This window comes from Salvia miltiorrhiza, chromosome 2 (genome assembly GCF_028751815.1).
Source record: "Salvia miltiorrhiza cultivar Shanhuang (shh) chromosome 2, IMPLAD_Smil_shh, whole genome shotgun sequence".
In the NCBI taxonomy this organism is placed as follows: Eukaryota; Viridiplantae; Streptophyta; class Magnoliopsida; order Lamiales; family Lamiaceae; genus Salvia; species Salvia miltiorrhiza.
Window position 1 is genome coordinate 51,871,692 of NC_080388.1, and position 17,823 is coordinate 51,889,514.

The following is a 17,823-nucleotide window of genomic DNA, read 5'->3' on the forward strand; positions in this document are numbered from 1 at the left end:
TTGTTCATCAGTATATACGGCCTTGTTCATCAGTATATATGTCTTATTCATTATGAATTTTTTAAATTTTATTTTTCATCAGTATATACATCTTGTTCATTAGATATACGTTTTGTTCATTAGTATTATATGTCTTATTCATTGTCCTCATGTTACACGAAAAATAGGGGGTCTCACTGGAGCGCGCCCCTATATATATATATATATATATATATATATATATATATATATATATATTTATTATATAATATACGAAATAATATACGTATATATTCCCTCCGTCCCACGAATCTTGACACGTTTTCCTTTTTGGGTCGTCCCACGAATCTTGACACATTTCCAAATAAGGTAATAATTATTACCCTCTATCTCCTACTTTATCACTTTTATTACATTCTCTCTTCTACTTTATCACTTTTATACTTTATTAACTGCACACTTAAAACAATAATCTACAACTCTTTAATTTTCGTGCCCAAACCAAACGTGTCAAGATTCGTGGGACGGAGGGAGTATTATACAATATCATTTTTCTTTACAATTGTTGGATTAGATTGTTGGATTAGTTATTTTGTAGAAGGATTATTCTTAAAATAATTTGTTATAGTTCGATCACTATAATTTCTAAAATTTATACACATAGAGTGTATCATTAATTCGCACTTAAACATAAAATTTAGGGGTCGAACCCCGTCACACCCTGATCTCAAGAAAAAACTATTCAAATAATTATATTAAACACGTAAAAAGTAAACTAGGTCAGCTGATATAGTACACTAGATCAAGGAATTTTGAAACTGAATGAATTATAATATATGAAATTAGTCAAACATAAAACTTACCTCAAAAGGTGAAATTTCTTAAAAACATATACTTGCATTTAAAACGATTTGAAAATAATTAAGATTTTGGTTGAGTTCCTCAACAAATTCAAAGATAGAGAAATTGATCGGTTTGGATATTCTCAACATGACCACGAGAAGATTGACTTGTACATCTAATCCTATAATTTATGGAACATTTTTAATTTTTATGTCATGAGAGGCCGTGCTACCCGGCAAGCAATCTGGTCCGATGTTTATTAAATTAAATTTAGGACAAAATGATACAAATTTGAGAAAATTAATTAATTGTTTGTAGCATTTTGTCAACGAAGATATTATTTCATGGATGTAAACTGCATGTAAATTATATCCAAATTCAAAAACGAATATGCCACAAGTCATGCCAAACTATTCAATTTGAATTGATGGGTTTTCAAGACTTCACATTTTCACGCATTTGAGTACATATGTGATGATTACATGAGTGTTGAATGCCATTAACTGATATTACAAAATAAATTGAAAATAATTTTATCCCTAATATATCTAAAATGTAAGGTGTGTTCACTATTAATTCAAAAAAAAAAGTGTGTTCACTATATATGTTAGGCATATTGCGCGTTTAATTAGGTTCTATCAAGTTTTATACACTGTTTAAGAATATTAAGAGCAAAAATATGGCGTTTTTATCTTTAAACGGGGAGTTTAAATAAGAAGTATAAACATATAAATTTGATATTTCGACCCAAGAGTTGGAAAGGCTGCCAGTTTTAAAAATCAAATAAAACATTTTGATAATTAAACTGATCAGATGGATTGGGTGAGCATATTAAACAAGTTTGGACATAATTGTAAAAAATTACAATTCTCAACTACAGATCAACAATTAAGTAGAGACAAATGACTACTATACAAATATACTCAAAACTCGAACTCCTATTTGATTCGATTAATTTTTCTTTTTCAAACCCAACTCAATAGGTGGTCAAATAAACTCAAATATAATTCTAAAGTCCTTTCAAAGCAATAAACTTGAACTCTGATTTTATTTAAGCACCCATCGGAATTCAGTTATTGGCTCCACATTAATAGGTCTTCCAATAATCTATCAAATATAAATAAGATCCATAAATCTATCAAATATAATAAACTCTTTTCTAGCATCACAGGTGGGCTGGAGAGAAAAGGCTTAAAGAGAGTTTTCCAAGACTCTTCCGCTTGAGTTGTAACCAGAGGGGTACTCTCTCCGACATGGGAGGCTGGGCTGACGGAGTGTGGGAGTGGAGACTTCTTTGGAAACGGGCTCTGAGGGAACGCGAGGATGCTCAGCTCTCTGAAATCCTCTCAATTATCAAAAATTTCCCTCTTTGCGCAGGTAAGCAAGACGGCTGGAGATGGAAACCGGACCCCAACGGAGTCTTTTCTGTTAAGACGGCTTACAAAATCATCCATGGAGTCAGAGCTTTGAGCAGAAACCAACTGAAAAATCCGGCTTTCTCGAAGATCTGGAAGGCCCCAGCACCCTACAAGATGAAGACTACAGCTTGGAGAATTGTCAAAGGGAGAATGGCGACGTGCGATAACCTCCTCAGAAGACAGATTCAAATTGCGCCTTCGAATTCTTCTTGTATTTTCTGTAAGTCTCATCTTGAGGATCTGAGTCACACCTTCTTCTCATGTCCAAACACTTCGGCTGTCTGGTCAACTCTCCTCCAGTGGATCGGGGTTCAATCGGTCCAACAGAAAGATGCTCGAGATCACTTCATTTCTTTTTTGAGTCTTGGTAACAAGAAAGTTGTCCCTCTTCTTTCAAGTCTGTGGATTTGTGCTACTTGGTGCATCTGGAAAGCTAGAAACGATTGCATCTTTAACCAAGGTTTGTGGAACCAAGAAAAATTGGTGAATGAGATTAAGACGAGACTGTGGAGCTGGACGAAGGTGTACAAGATAGAGCAGTCGCCTTCTAACCTTCACTCGTGGATGAGAAACCTGGATGTCTCTGAATGTTCTTAAATCCGACTGCCCTGCAGTCGACCTCTTTTCTTCTCTTTCTGGTTTTTTCTTTGTACTGATCTTCGCTGGACTTTCTTCCAGGTACCTCTGGTACCACGATCTTATAATTCTCCCCTTTTCCTGATAAAAAAAAAGATCCATATGGTTCCGATAAATAAGTGGGGATGTTTTAGATATTAATTAAGAGCACTCACACAGTGGCTCGTGGAGTGGACGCGCGCTCGGCTCGCGCAAGTCGCGTACCGATGTTGGGTTGAGAGGCGAGACGAGGTGCGGAGCTGTGCACTCGATGCGCGAGGAAAGAGGGTGTGATGCGTGTAGGTGACGCACCAATCAAATATATATATATATATATATATATATATATATATATATGAATTTAAAGAGCAAAACGACTATTTTGAGCAATTTTCATTTTTTTTTGTTAAGATTGAAAGAATTGTTTTGCTCTCAACGGTTGTCTCCATTTTTTTTTCTTAATTCTTAGTTTTCTTCTATAAATACTTCATTCTCCTTCATTCAATTTACACCGACATTCTCTTCTTCATCTTCTTCCCCCTTTTTTCGTTTGGAAAAAAATCGAGCATCAATTTTGAAAATGGTGGAATAACAACCTACAAAATATTGCGCCGACGTCGGGCCCAAAATCTTCAGGTGATGTTTTTTCGCTATTTTCTCAAGAATTAAACGCCTTCACTCTGGCAAGTCTTAGGGGGATCAACTTGAACAAAATTTGTGTTCAAGATGATGAAGTCGCTGAGATACCCACATGCCGATGACGACCAAGCAACGCAGAGGGCTACACTCTGTTGGAGATGGAGCTCATATGTACCTTGTGGGCCGAGGCAACACTAACGTTGTCAAGAGAGCCAATCAAAAGGCTCTCGTCTATTTGGGGGAAATTGTGAGAAAGTACAACGAGCAACAACCTCCCAACACAATTTCACGCAATGTGAAGCAATTCAAGTCGCACTTCCAACGAGTCCAAAAGTAGTGGCGGAGCCAAAATTTTCAAATTGGGGGTGAGATAAATAACTGCAGTATCATAATGTAAAAAATATTTAATTAATGATTAAAATAATACATCCCCAAACATTGTTCAATTTTGAAGTTTGGGATTTGTTTTTAAATTGCACTTATATTTTTCTTTGAGGTTATATTTTTTGAGGTGCAAAAACTAAATCTAAAATAATTTATATATAAATTTTAGGGGTAATTGCCTGTAAATCCCTAACGTTTACACGGAATTGGTTTTTGCACGTATTTTTATTTTTCTTCTTTTAAATACATAACCTTTCGTTTTTGTCTCAAATTTGTTCGGTCATCGGTTTTTTCTTACGCCGGCGCCGAAAATGCCACTGTGGCAGCCGGAATCGTTGATTTGGCAGCCGAAAATTGACACATAGCCTATTCATGACATGTGAAATTAAAAAAAATAAAAAAAAATAAAAAAATCTATGTCATCATCTTCCCCACCCCACCCATCGTCTTCCCCTTCCCCCACCCGGCACTGCCACCCTCTGCCGCCACCACCGCCCTCAGCCACACACCACTGGCGATTCGCGCGCCACCGACGAGCTCAGTCTCAGCCGCACCCTCCACCAGCGATTCCCTCACCTCTGCGAAACACAGCTCCCAGATCCATCTATCTATTGAGCGCCCAGATCCCTTTTCACCCATCAATTGAACACTACGAGGCGGTGACGCCGCCCCCTCCATCAATTGAGCGCCCAGATCCACCCATCGTCTTCCCTTTTCTCTTCCCCACCCCCAAACCCTAGTTTTCTGAAATTTCACGAAATTGTGTGGGGGGAAATGGCAGCGTCGCGCGACTCCACGAGGCCGAGGCGCAGCGCCTCCGCGACAGCCTCCATCACGGCTGCCTTGGTCGGCTCTGGGATGGAGAGGGTGGTGGTGGCGGCAGGGGGGAGAGGAAGAAGACGAGGGGGGGTGGGATTTTAGTTTTTTTTTTTTTAATTTTTTGCCACGTGTCAATGAATAGGCTATGTGTCAATTTCCGGCTGCCAAACCAGCGATTCCGGCTGCCACAGTGGCATTTCCGATGCCGGCGTAAGAAAAAACTGGTGACCGGACAAATTTGAGACAAAAACGAAAGGTTAGGTATTTAAAAGAAGAAAAATAAAAATAGGTGCAAAAACCGATTCCGTGTAAACGTTAGGGATTTGCAGGCAATTACCTCTAAATTTTAATGCTACTATTTTTTTTGGGAGAGGGGGGGGGGGGGGAATGCATTTGCACCCCCATGTTCCAAGGTGGATTCGTCATTGTACAAAAGGACGTAAAGGTTTAGAAGGAAAATACTGCTCAAAATTGGGGAGCGACATGACCGGTGACCAAATCACTACGGCGATGCAACAAATGTATTAATCCGAGTAGGGGTCTTTGTTCAAATATCCCCACGCTTGGCGTATTCTACTTGAATCTCAAATATTCGCATCCACCGGGATACGGCATCCACTTCTCCAAGCGTTCGAAGGAATCCGATGGGGCCTACACGACGACTTCATCCTAGCCGGGCTCGAAACAAGGTCCATAGGCCAAAAGTCGGCGAAAAGAGACAAGATGAGGGAAGAAGAAGGGCGAGTAGTCGGCCCAAGGGACGAAAACCGAAAGAATCATCATGGTAATGAAAAACATGGTTAAAGTCATAGATGCTTTAGCGCCATACACAACGAGACCCCGTCGACTACGTCCTCATGAGCAAGGATACGTCAACAATGAATCCGACGGAGTTGGCATTTCACCAAAATTTGATTGCGGAAATTCACTGTCGCCGAGAATGGTGAATTAATCATTTTTTATTATTGTAATTTTTTTTAATTAATGTAAATTTTATTTTTAATTAATGTAGGGTTTAATTTTAATGAAATTTTTGTTGTTAAATTCAATGTTTAACTTTAAAATATATTTAAATAAAAATAAAATTAAAGAGCCCAAAATAGAGAGCCACAATATAGAGAAGTGACTCTTAAGAAACTCAAAATACTAGTATAACAATATAGTGGGACCCATGTAGAAGGTGATTTTCTAGGTTCATTATTGCAAAGATAAATTTATAAAAGTTGGTGGATTTAAATTTTGATGCGGCACTGATGTGATACTATTAAAATTACTTTTTGAGTTTATTGTTATTACCATCCTAAGAACCCCTTTAGGCGATTTCTGGGTGTGAATACTCTATATATCTTGTTGGGTAATTTTAAATACAACCCCATTTTACTCTTTATAATCTCTTATTTAAAAGTTTAATTAAAATAATTATAAATATACACATTTACCCATATAGCTCACAAAATAAATTATATGCGAATTTACGTTGAGTTTAGAAGGCAGATTGATTTCGATGGGAGCCATAGCATGGAAATAAAATTTGCAATGCATTATTTTGATAAATTTAACAAAGTCGATAGATTGATTATTCTGACAATCAACTAAATTTCAGAATTTGTTTCATGAGAATATATGCATACAATCTAATTGGATCGAGCACAGACTTTGATGCCGCCAAAATTGAAATAACTTACAACGGCGGTGGCCGAATAGCATTGCAGAAACGCCATATGACGGCGGCTATAATCTTTTTTTTTTTTTTTTTTTGAGAGGGAAAGGTCTTTCATTCATAATCTCGATGTACAATCTCCTGGAGCCAACTCGGAAAATCCGATCTCCAGACCATTACATCAGAATGCCAAGTGGCAAAGTTTGCCAAACAATGAGCGGCTCGATTGGCCTCTCTACGAGCATGACAAAAGTCTAAAACAAGATAATGTTTAGCATACAAAAACGCTTCATAAAGCTCATCGCAGAGGGAGTCCGATCCGTTGTGTTGATCATGGACAACATGAACCGCAAGTAAGGAGTCCGAGTACACCACCACCGGTCCGAGATTTTGCTCCATGCAGTAGCCGATGCCCAGGAGAAGGGCGTGCAGTTCGCCCATCAGCGTGGTCTCCGTCCTCCCAATACGGCGCGCCACAGCCGCAACCACTTTTCCAGCATGGTCACGAACAATAAAACCCACTCCAACAATGGCTCCTCCTTCATGAATCGAAACATCAACATCCAGCCGAAGGATTCCTCTAGGAGGGGGTTTCCAGCGACGTTCTCCCTCCCTCGGCAGAAGTTGGCTTTGAGCATGAACTCGGGCCTTGGCTTCTTGGAAAGCTTTCAAGAAATTAGCACTCTCAAAAAGTGCTTCCTCCCAGTTGCATTGTTTCCCATTATGTTTCAGATCACAAAGATTGCGCCAGACCATCCAAAGGCAGATGCAAAACAGATCAAAATTCTCCTCGCCATGTTCCTTAAGGATTAGGCACAATAAATCCTCAACTTGGAGATGGAGCTTTGGCTTAAGAGTAGGCCACCACTTCGAGAGTTTCCAAAAAGATTTTACAACATCACACGCAAAGAGACAATGAACAGTGGTCCCCCACTCCCGTTGGCACCAGTGGCAGATACCGTTTGTGGGAATATGATGTCGACGAAGATTATCCTCAGTGGCTAAAAGGTTTAGAGAAGCTCTCCAGATAAAAATTCTGACCTTTGGTGGTAAATTAGAGCTCCAAACTGAATTCCACCACACTTTCCGGTCCGACGTCGTAGCTTCATGGGTGTGGTAGAAGCCAACTGCACATAAGTAGCCCGACTTCACCGAAAAGCTTCCTTTCTCGTCAAAGATCCAGTATCGTCCATCTTCTTTTTCTGAATTACTGATTTGAATGGTAAGAATATTAGCAACCTCATAAGGAAGAAAGAACTCAGCCAGCTTCTCATCATTCCAGTTACCACACGGCCTCAAAAGATCAGCCACCTTTAAGTTTTCTTCGCAAGGGGGGATTCGGGCAGCGATACCAGTCCTGCTTCCCGGGATCCACGGATCAAGGAACGCCCTTGTCGATTTGCCGTTGCCAATCTTCCACCGTAAGCCTTTAATAATAAGTTCCCGGCCCCAGATGATAGATCTCCAAGCGTATGAGGCGTTAGCTGTAATCTTTGCATCCATGATATCACAACCTTTATAGTATCGTCCCTTGAGCAGCCTAGCAACCAGAGAGTTAGGAAATTTTATCAGCCGCCAAAGTTGTTTTGCAAGGAGAGCCTTGTTGAAAGCTGCCACCTTACGGAACCCCATCCCGCCTTTTGACTTTTGAGAACAAAGAATATCCCACTTGGCCCAATGCATGTGTTTGCCCTGTACGGTTTCTCCCCACCAGAAGTTTGCACAAGCACGCTCGATATCCTTGCATATAGCATCCGGAATTTTGAAGCAGCTCATGGTGTAAGTTGGGATGGCCTGAATGACGGATTTGATAAGAGTCTCTTTGCCTCCGGCTGAGAATTGTTTGTTATTCCACTTGCTCAGTTTTTTGCACGCCCGCTCCCTTAAGTAATCGAATTGAATCCGCTTTTGTCGAACCACAAAAGTCGGGAGTCCCAAGTAAACTGCGAATCCTTGGGTCTCACGGAAGCCCAAAATGCTCACTGTCGTATCCATATCCGCTGGAGAGGTGCATGGGCTAAAGGTGATAGCTGATTTCTCAAGGTTAAGCAGCTGTCCGGATGCCGTAGAGTAAAGCTCCAGCGCCTCCTTAATAGCAGCGACTCCCTCGGCTTTAACCTTGAAGAACAGAAGACTGTCATCTGCGAAGAAAAGGTGCGACACAACCGGGCTAGATTTCGCGACCCGAAGGCCGTCAAAGAGCCTCTGAGACTCGTAGCTGTTGAGAATAGAGGAAAGACCCTGGGCGCAAATAACAAATAAGAATGGTGACAGAGGGCAGCCTTGTCGAATGCCACGAGTAGGGATGACCTGCCCATAAACCTTACTGTTAATGACAAAGGAGAAATCCACAGTGGTGACACAGTCCATAAGCAACCTGACCCACTGACTAGGGAAGCCGAGAGTGGTAAGCATGGCCTTCAGAAAGTCCCATTCGACGCGGTCGTATGCCTTGCTCATATCAAGTTTTGCTGCTGCGAATCCGTGTTTGCCGAGCTTTTGATTTCTGAGCCAGTTCATGCACTCATATCCAACTAAAATGTTGTCGGATATCATCCTTCCCGGAACGAAGGCACTTTGTGATTCATCGATGGCGCTGCCCAGAACTTTGCGCAATCTGTTTGTAAGGGTCTTTGCCACAATCTTATATATAGTGTTGCAAAGGCTTATTGGCCGGAAGTCTTTCACCAGTTTCGGAGCTTTGATCTTTGGGATAAGGACGATCAAAGCTTTGTTCCACTCCTTCACTGATCATGTTCCATTCAAAATCTGGAGCACATCCTTTGTCACGTCCCCGCCGATTTCTCCCCAATATTTTTGGAAAAAAATCGGTGGAAATCCATCCGGCCCGGGGGCCTTGTGTGGATTCATTTGAAAAACAGCCCTTCGGACCTCAGCTTTGGAGAATGGCTCAGCCAAAAAACGAATATCTTCAACACTGAACCTATTTGTCACCCTCTGGCTGATGATGTCGATATCTGAATCATTGGGATTAGAAGAGCTGAAAATATCATGGAAGTAGTTCTGAATGATACCTGCCATATCTCTTGCATCTTTTTTTAAGATACCAAAAGGATCCAGGAGCCCCTTGATCGTATTCTTTCTTTTCCGCTCGGAAGCAAAGCCGTGAAAATATTTTGTATTCCTGTCTCCCAAACCCAGCCAATTGGCTCTAGAGCGTTGTTTCCAGTGCGTCTCCTCGGCGTCAATAAGGCGCTCAATCCTAGCGTCGATCTCTCGCAGCTCATTGTTAGAACCTCTGTTGGTACAGCGGTTGAGAAGTTGGGCCCGTTTCTTCCTCAGCTCTTCAAGTTTCAAAGTAGGGTTGTTGAACTCGGACCTCTTCCATTTGTCGAGGTACCTTTGACACTGTAAAAGTCGTTCTTGGATCGAAGAGCCTCCACTAATCCTCCAATTCATTAGAATGTCAGCACTGAAATTGTCGGCTAGCATCCACTTTTGCTCGAAGTAGAATCGCTTGTATCCTCCCGCCGAAGATCCTTTTTCTTTTTCCTCAGCGCGCCATAAGATCGCCCTATGGTCCGATCCGTAGTTATCCAGAGCTCGGGCAGGGGAGTCGCCAAAGGCGAGAACCCCTTGCATATTGATTAAAAATCTATCAAGTTGTTCAAAGATGGCATCATCCCCTGACCTCTGATTATGCCACGTAAAGTTTGCATCGCATTTGATCGCCTTAAGTCCACACGCCTCAATAGAATTTCGGAAATCAGCCATATACCGCCAAGCCTTCTTTTGTCCTCCATGCTTTTCCTTTTGATTAAGAATCTCATTAAAATCTCCCCCAACAACCCATGGTATGGTTTCATTTCCCTGATCTGCCAACCTTCTTAACAGTTCCCAAGAGTAATGTCTCTGGTTTTGATCGGGGTGTCCGTAGAAGCCCGTGAAACGCCAGCTTTTGTCATCCATCTTGACCCTGCAATCAATATGGCCCATGGAGTAGGTAGTGATCTCCACGTCCATGTGGCTTTTCCAAAACAGCATTAAACCCCCACTGGCCCCTCTGGGTTCAACAATAAAGTGGCCCTCGTACTGTAGAATATATTTCCATCTGCTACATTTATTTGCTCCAATTTTTGTTTCACAAATGAAGAGTAAATCTGGGGAAAAGCCGGTTACCATCCGGCGAAGTTCATGGAATGCCCGTGGTTTCCCCATCCCACGAGCATTCCAGACGAGGCAACTCATGGCGATCGGCGGGGCTGCTCGGCAGCCTCCGCCGTTGGTAGCTTAAGAAGTTCGGTGTGTGGCTTCTCATCCTTCTGAAAGTGAATTTTTTTGGAAATTTTGCTGGTCTTCATCAGTTCTCCATCCTGTGCTTTCCTTTTGTTTCCCACTTCAATCAGAACATATTCATTGTCTGTGGTCCCCTGTCCCGTTTGTCTCGCACGTCTCTTCCATCCTTTACCATATTTCTTCTGTGGGCTGCTACTAAGAAGGATCTCTTTTGCTCTAGCATGGGTTGGCTTCGGGGATGGGTTTTTAACACGCTTACCCGCTGATTTGCTTGGGCTATCTGTGGGTGTGGTAGTTGCTCGCCGGCCCCTTTCGTGTAGCTCTCGGTCCTCGTCCTTGCCTGGTGAACCATTGGCTTTAGGTGTACTCGCCCGAGGTTGAGCATCAGTGGGGATAATCACCATAGGGGTGGCGGAGTTTTCACTTGTGCCCGTGCCGACTGTGATGTCCATATCTGCCTCGTCAAGCAGAGGTTTTTCCTTCTCTTTATCAGTTATAGGCGGCAGCATTTTGGGACGATCTGTAATGGTATTTTGTTCCGGGGACTGTTCCCGATCTGTGGTGGTACTGATAGCGCCTCTTGTGGGAGGGCGCGGCCCATTTGGGTTAGCCCTTGGTGACAAAAGGGCTCCTCTTTCCTTGCGAGATGGTGTCGGTCTAGTTGGCGGGGGGTTGGGCCGCGAATCAGCCCCTCGTCCTGCCCTGAGCCAGTTGCCAAAGCTGGGATTAGCTTTCAACTCATTGTCGCAATCGCAGTTCTTGAGATGATGTCCGATTCGGCCACACGCAAAGCAGAAGTTTTCTGGGAGTTTTTCATATAGCACAAGGACGAGAGTTTCCGCTGCACCAGGCTCACTCTTTATCGGGATACATTGGGTCAGGGGCTTATCAAGGGAATGAGTAACCCTGACTCGAGCATACCTTCCCAAACATAGACCTCCATTCTTGCTATCCACTTCCACAACTTTTCCTAGTTGCTCGCCGATGCGTCGGATAAAGTATGTATCCATACAGGTGATGGGGAGGTTGTGAAGTTGGATCCACATAGTAATTTCATCAAAAATAGTATCAGTGGCCGCACGCAGCGGATCTGCCTTCTTAAGTAACATTAGATGGTGGAAGTAGTGCCAAGGGCCGTCCTCGAGTATCCGTTTCAAATCAGATTCGAGATCCAGAGAAATGACAAAAATGTTGAAACCCACGATTTCAACCTCCATAGGGCCGCGGGGCTGAAGAATCAGGGGTAATTGTTCACGGAGGGTTTCACGATTTACCTTTCGATCATCGAAGATCTTCCCGATTATCATTTTCGCAGCTTTATTCTTTGTGTTTTCCGCCTCCGTCGTGGTTAAGGTGATAGCTTTGCCCATTGCGCTAGATGACAGCCGCAGTGCTGAGATTCTCTTAGCAATCTCCTCAGAATCCATGGTGATGCAGGGGTTCAACTCACAGCAGCAAGAGACTCCACTCCCAAAGTGGAGGAAATACACTTTTCCAGCGAAAAGAGTTCTTCACTCTCGCAACCCTGGCGGCTAGGTTACAGAGGAGAGTCTGCTATCTGTACGGCGGCTATAATCTTTTAATGTGTTTGTTTTCTAAAAAATTTGGAGTTACGATAATTAGGTTATTATTTGCTGAGGTTTATAGGTATTTGTTGCGGCAGTTAAAGTATATGAGATGCTAAACTAATGGCAGAAGTGATGGATGAAAGGGATTTGCCGGTTGCTGACTAGTTGCAAACATTGAAATTAGGAGAAAATTAAGGACTAATGGGGGCTATGGGGTGATGGATAATATATTTTTTTTTTTCGTCTTATTAAGGATTAAGGGCTATTGAAAGTAGAAGAGGATTAAGGACTAGGAATGTTGGATATTTATTTCGTTAATTAATAGTATTACTCTAAAATTTAAGTTATTATTTAGTTGATAATTAAGTTAAGGGTTACAAAGGATAAAATGATAAAAATATTATTATTTTTTAAAATAAAAGGGTGCAGTGAGTAAAATAGGGGCTACGTATAAAATTACCCAATCTTGTTTTATGAAACTCGATACCGTGTTTTTATATTAATGGACCCGGATATCGAATTGGGCAACCGGTCTAACTGGGAACTTTCTCGAATTATTTCATTTTGAATTTTGATGGATTCAAAGAATTAAGGCCAAAGTCAATTAAGATTCGTTCCATTTCTTTTAATTTTTTTTCCTGTTCCAACTGCCTTATCTCGATGGTATGCATCATCACTGCCACTTGCATCTAAACAAAACATAATTTGCCCATAATTTGGTCCTATCGATTGAGATATAGAGAAGATTGCATTATGTACACTAGGTTATGGATAATTTACTTATAATTTACTTTGGGGTTAATAGAAATTATTATCTCATCATTTTAGCATTTTATAAAAAATGCTCCATTGTAAAAATAATGATAATATATATATATATATAAGTTAAACAGAGAATGCTAAATATTTAGAGAATAGAGAAATCGTGAAACAAAAACGAACAGATCTACAAATTTAACGAACAGATCAATGTACCGCATGAACAGCAATTTGAACAGACGTATTTAGTAAAAAAAAAGAAAATCTCGCCACCAACAGGATTCGAACCCTGGGCAAATTGTTGTTCATGCGGTACATTGATCTGTTCGTTAAATTTGTAGATCTGTTCGTTTTTGTTTTCGATTTCTCTATTCTCTAAATATTTAGCATTCTCCGTTTAACCTTTCTCTCTCTCTCTCTCTCTCTCTATATATATATATATATATATATATATATATATATATATAACATTAAAAAAAATACTATTCATTTATGTCCTGTAAAAATTTCTGATGCCTGATTTTTAACGTGCGCTACCGGATCTCCATCTTGACAAGTAGATGTTGCTTTTGTAATCTACATGAATTTTATGTTGAAATTTAATAAATAAAAATCCACCCAATATAAATCGATGTCGTATATATCTTTGCACTTAGCAAAAATTCAAAAAAAAATTCCATTATGTTATTCCCCAAACACTTAGCAAGTTTTGAAATGGATATCCTAAGAGTGCGACGAAGAACAATGGAACCCTAAATCGAAACCCCTCTCGATTTTTCCCCAAACACGTAGGGTCTAGGTTTCCCTCAAATCCCAAAGCGCCCAACCCATTTATGTTCTACAAGAAGGAGAGCTTTCCCCCAAATTGTTGTTTATAGTTTTTGAGGAGTGTAGAAAATAGAAGTTTAAATACTTAAAGATACAGTAAAAAAACGACGTCTCTTAGACGATACAAAATTTAATTAGTAAGATGACATCTCGAAGATGATACAAACTGAAATTTGTCTGCAAAAATATGAACCAATAAAAGGTAACAATCAACACAAAATATAATGTTTGAAGTCTACATTGTGTCTCCAACAAAACTCATTATTATTATTATTATTATTATTATTATTATTATTATTATTATTATTATTATTATTATTATTATTATTATTATTATTATTATTATTGTTGTTGTTGTTGTTGTTGTTGCAATCTAGAAAACTCGAAAGAATAATATTGAAAAATTATTAGAATCTCAGACCAAATACAGTTCTCTTCTTTGCCTTGGGAAAATACAATTCCGATAAGTTCTAGTTTGAAGTAATTAATACCTTTTTACCAAAAAAAAAAAAAAAATTAATACCTTTTTACATATAATGATATAAATATCTCGAACATAAAATCAAATGCAATTTTTGTGTTTATAATAATTTACTAATATTACGTTTATAACAAGTCTCCCCCTTTCATTTTTCGTTGAAGATATCATTAGCCTTATATTAAAGGAATATCACAGCAAGCTTTCATATCACTGATTTAATTGGACATTGGGCCTGGGTTATATACAAGTTCATTATTTTAATTGGACAGTTTGGGATTGGGAGTGGGTTATATACAAGTTTATTATTGGGCTAATAGCTTTTTCACATTACTATATTAAAGGCTCTCTATAAAAGTTGTCGAAATCTTCAAAAATCTAAAATTAAAACAAGTTGTATTAACATTTTTGAGATCTTTAATTATTTCATGTTGGTGATTAAAAATTGGGAAAGACGTGCTCCCGTACGTCTCACTAATAGTCCAGTAGGGCTGGGGAAATATATTGAATCGGTCATACCGTATCGAAAAATACCGTAAAATATCGAATTTAAGGTATACCGAATTTTTCGATAAGATATGATACCGTACCGAAGATTTTCGATAAGGCAAAAGTATAAATTTTTCAGATACCGATGTATAATCAATAAATACCGTATTAAAGGTATATACCGAAACACGGTATGATACCGTATAATCGGTATACCGGCATATACCGTCTAGCAATATATACCAATGATGCGGTATGATACCTTTGCCTAATATACCGCAATTTACAGTATATACCGATATACAGGTAATACAATATCATACCTTGTTCCGGTATGATACCGTAATTGACGGTATACCAAAAATTACAATATATACCGTATCAAAATCTATATTTTAAAAATATATAATATATATTTTCATGTATATACTTTTAAAAATATTGATAATTAATATTGTAGAATGATTTATATAAGCTATGTAGTTTATTATACAATTTAAAATAGGGTTAATAGCCGGAAAATACACGAACTATTTTCGAATTTGCATTTTGCACATCACCTTCAAAAATAGCTCCAGAATACATCACTTTTTAATTTAGTTGTAATTTGCACATGCGTTGACCACCACCTTGATCGGTGTTGACGTGGCGCTCGGAATTTTTAGACGTGGACTTACCGGAATTCAAAACGACGTCGTTTTGAGCGAGTATAAAAAAAAAAGAGGGAAATCTTTTCCAGTTCTTCTTCACCGGCCTTTTCTGCTTTCTCTCTTTACGCGGATGGCCTCACAACGGTGCCCCCCGTTCTTCTTCATCGGCGTTGATGCCGAGCACCACTGCTACCTTTTCCAGACGCACCACCGCCACCTTCTTTCCGCACAACATCAACGTCACCCCTTCCACCCCAAAAAAAACCTAATTATTTGGAAATATGTAAAAAAAAACCTAGATCTGTGGCGGTGGTTATGGTGGAGGTAAGGCGGCGCGAACCTAGATCTGTGGCGATGACAGAAATGAGAGGGGATTTCAGAGAGATTTAGGGATTTAAGCAGAAGGGGTTTCTGAAATGGGGAGAATTTTTGGTGTTTTGAGTCGGAATGAGAGACGAGGGGCGGCGTCGACGTCGGAGTTGTAGGGGGGATGGAGGCTGAGGTGGGCGCTGATCTGCTGCTGCGTTGGCGTCGGTGTTGCAGGCGGGGAGGGGGGAGGATTGGGTGGGGTTTCTTTGATTTCTTTGATGTTTGATTTCTTCCGATTGAGAGGCAAATGCTTGAAGGGGTGGTGGAGATTTCTTTGATCTCTTTGATGTTTGATTTCTTTAATTTTGATGTTTGATTTCTTCGATTCAAAGGCTGGGCTGGGCGGGTTTTGGTGTTTGATTTCTTTGATTTTTGTGGTGGAGATTTTTGTGCTAGTGGTTATAGTGGAGGTGAGGGAAAGTGATGGCTCGCCGGAAAAGCAAGGATTTTTTTTTTCAATTTTTTTTAATCCTTCAAAATATCAAAACGACGTCGTTTTGCCCACGTGGCTTGCCAGCGTATAAAAAAAGCCACGTGGCTGTCCATGTCATCGTCGGTCAAACTTAAGAGTTGCCGGAATTTTCGCCGTGTGCAATTTACAACTAAATTAAAAGGTGATGTATTCTGGAGTTAATTTTAAAGGTGATGTGCAATATACAAATATCATCAAACTATATAAAAATGAACAAAATATAATATAATTTAATATAATCGAACTATAGCATTGTTTATATTAATATTATAATATTATTATATAATATAATAATTCCCTTATCTTAGTTACATAGTTATAATATATATGTATGAAAATATAAATATCATCAAACTATATAAAAATAAAACAAAATGTAATACATAAATAATACAATTTACTATAATCAAATTATAGCATTGTTTATACTAATTTATAGCATTGTTATAATATAAAGATCACCTTATATAAATTAAACAGTTTTAATATAATAATAACCTTATATGAGTTACGCAGTTATAACATTATAAATTATATCTAACTTTATAATATAACCTTATAAAATACATTATAAATTACCTTATAGTATAATATTATTAATTACATCTAATATCTAACTTTATAATAATCATATAAATTACATCTATCTAACTATATAACATCTAACGTATAACTTATTATATCTAACTTGTAACATCTAACTTGTAACTTATACTAACATTTAACTTTTAACATCTAACTTTATTGTGTTTGAATTTTATTATTGAAATTATTATATTTATTAGATGTTATTCATTAGGTAAACAAGTTTTTTAACAAATAAATTATCGATAATACCGTATCGAAACTCAATTTCAATATACCGATTATTTTTGTATATCGTGAAAGTACGATATACCGAAATATGATACGGTATACCGAAACTAAGATACGGTAAAGGTATGGGATTTTTCCATACCGTACTTTAAGATATACCGAATTAAGGTATACAGTAGGTAAATATAAGGTAAAAATATGCGATTTCTCCATACCGGAGGTAAAGGTAAGATATAAAGTACGGAGAATTTAGTAAGATATATCGTATTGTCCCACCCCTAGTCCACAATTTCATTTTTCTTGTCCTTCAAATATGGTTTACTCTTCTCATTACTTAATTTTTTTTTTTACTCTTATATATGATCCTATTTTTTGTTCTTGGAATTCACATTGATTTTAAAAGTAAATAAGGGTAAGGTAGGGAAACATGTTTTTTTTAAATCATATGAAGCTAACAAGTAAGAAATATACTATTTATTTTCTAAACGCAATTCCTAATAAGAAGCGCCCATGGCCTAATGGATAAGGCGTCTGACTTCTAATCAGGCGATTGTGGGTTCGAGTCCCACTGGGCGTGCTATATTTTATGTTTAAGTTTTGGTCCACGAATATGGGCTTTGTATATTTTAAGCCCAATAGAAAAGCAATAAGTCATGAATGTTTATACCTATCCTTACATCAACTGTTTTGATTTTTTTGAATAAATAAACTTTTAGAGATTTTGTAACCGTGAACTCTAACATGATACATTTGACCTTAGACATTAACTACTCTATCAAT

The 17,823-nt window shown here is 38.9% G+C and overlaps 1 non-coding gene across 1 annotated transcript; it reads left to right on the forward strand.

Moving 5' to 3' along the window:
• Nucleotides 1-17,547: 17,547 nt before the first annotated feature.
• TRNAR-UCU (transfer RNA arginine (anticodon UCU)) lies at nt 17,548-17,620 on the forward strand. The gene has a single exon. It is a non-coding gene; the product is annotated as a tRNA-Arg (tRNA).
• The last annotated feature ends 203 nt before the right edge of the window (nt 17,621-17,823 follow it).